Genomic DNA, 2,106 nt, shown 5'->3' with positions numbered 1-2,106 from the left:
CTTTAATCTATTTATAAGGGGTTTCATATTTTTATTAGTGTCTATTTGTGCTACATTAAAATAAGATAAGAGGAAAAAGGGTTTGTTCATTTTGTTCAGAGATAAGGTCTTGCTATGTACTGCAGCATGACCTTGAACTCACCAAGTATTTCAGGCTCGGTTGGCATTCCCTGGAGGGTTAGGCACCTGTGTAACCCTCCAGAGTGCTGGGATTACAGGCATGAACCACCATGCTCAGCAAGAAAATGTTTTTTAATTTTATTTTAAAGAGAATGAAGCCAAATGAAACAAAACAGAATAGAGTCAATCAGAATAAAAAGATGAACATGGTACATGACTTAAAAGCAAAATCCAACAACAGGTTGTGTGGCTTGTCTCTCAGTCTGCACAGAAAATGAATCAACATCTTGCTGAACTCCAAATTTTCCAAGATAATTGGACAAATACCTAGATTTTGAAAGATGTAAACATGGCTTCGTTAGGCACCAGTTCGTGTCAAGTGGCAGGGAAAGAACAGAGAACTCTGAATTAGTATTTCCAAATTCTGGAATTTATCCCATGAAAAAATGATATATGCTCAATGCAACTTTTCTAAGAGGAACTAGACTTTTGTACATGGTCAGTAACAGGATAACTAACTAAACCTCTACCTATGCATATAATATAAATATTCAACACTATGCAAATATATAAACAATATGAGCAGAACTGGGTAGTAATGGTTAGAGACAGCCGAATACGGGCAAGATGCATATTCTGTAGCAAGGTTCAATTATGTGGGTGAATTATTTTTATTTGTGGATTTAAATTTTTAAACCCTAGTGATCACACTTTGCCTTGTTGTCAAAGCCCCATGCTGCATTCAGTCTCCCCACAAACCTAAACACCCAAGTGACACCAATATTAAAAGAAGCAGAAACCCCTTATCAATGGAAGGGAATTGAGCCAAAGCATGTGCAGGTAGAATAATAACTGCTATTTACTGTAATATCTTGGTCCTCTTTCAGTCTCTGCAGGGAGGAGCTCGGAGTGGAATGAAATCATCCTTTTGGGGGTAAATGTCCCCGGCTCAGCACAGCCAGGCTCAGTGACAGCAGAGGCCATGTGAGACCTGAGCGACCTCCCACAGGTCCCACATCAGAGCGGGGTTCCCAGCAGCGCCTGGCGGGGGCCAACGACTCCAGGCCGCGCGCCAGGCCTGGCTGTGTGGACTCCTGAAGTAGAGAAGGGAGGAAGGGAGAGAGGGGCCTTGCGGGCTGAGGCCGGGTCGCCCCCAGAGCCATGCCCGCTGCCCTGGGCCCGTGAAACCGCAGGCAGGACTCCCCGCCGAGGCACCTGCGCCCGCTAACCTCGGGGCCACCGGGCCGCGCCGCCGCTCACAGCCGGCTCCCGCCCGCCTACCTGGCCCAGACCTCAGCCCCAGGGCCGCCGCAGGCTAGGCCACTGAAAAAAGAGCGTTCAGGTCTCCAGAGGGCTTCTCTAGCGGCAAAATGGCGACTCCGTGCACAAGACAGGCATCCACTGCGAGGGCGAGGCCAGGGGCAGCGCGGGACTGAGTGGGATGTGCAGGCGCAAGGCGAGGGACAGTCCGTGGGCGCGGCCCGCGCAGGTTGGGCCAGGTGGAATGTAATCTTCGCTTGAGGCCAGTGGTGGGGCTCAGCGGCTTGGGAGGCGGGGCAAGGGGCGTGGCCAGAAAATTGGAACCCAATAGGTATGTAGTCCTCCTGTGGTGGGCAGGGGGGGGTCAAGAAGGGGGCGTGGCTTTGGGGCTTGGGTCAGGCTGAAGCAAGGTGTGGTTGCAGGTCTCTGGTGAGGCTTTTGGGAGACTCTGAGCCCCAGGCCTTCTATGACAGGAAGCAGAGGAGTGGACTGAGTGTGAGGCTTGGAATTTATGGATGTCTGGACTCAGACATCTTCCCTGGCCTGACCTTAGGCACACTGCTTCTGTTCTGGGAGCCTCAATTTTCACTATTGTTATTCTCCTATTATTTCGCTTTGAAATATTGAGAGTTTATTTCCATTAAAAAAAAAAACCGTTATGAATGGCAATACTCATCTCTTGGCACTGCTATGAAGATCCAATGAAGAGCTCTTCCCATGGTTCCT

The 2,106-nt window shown here is 49.1% G+C and overlaps 1 long non-coding RNA gene across 1 annotated transcript; it reads right to left on the bottom strand.

Moving 5' to 3' along the window:
- Positions 1–234: 234 nt before the first annotated feature.
- LOC134475069 (uncharacterized) lies at positions 235–1,673 on the bottom strand. The gene is made up of 2 exons (XR_010046027.1): positions 984–1,673; positions 235–447 (listed from the first exon to the last, which is right to left on the bottom strand). It is a non-coding gene; the product is annotated as an uncharacterized LOC134475069 (long non-coding RNA).
- Positions 1,674–2,106: the final 433 nt, after the last annotated feature.

The sequence above is a fragment of the Cavia porcellus genome, unplaced genomic scaffold (assembly GCF_034190915.1).
Source record: "Cavia porcellus strain 051 isolate PalLab524CR breed Dunkin Hartley unplaced genomic scaffold, mCavPor4.1 scaffold_53, whole genome shotgun sequence".
NCBI lineage: Eukaryota > Metazoa > Chordata > Mammalia > Rodentia > Caviidae > Cavia > Cavia porcellus.
The sequence above is the reverse complement of the archived record's forward strand: the minus strand, read 5'-3'. Positions and strand labels throughout refer to the sequence as shown.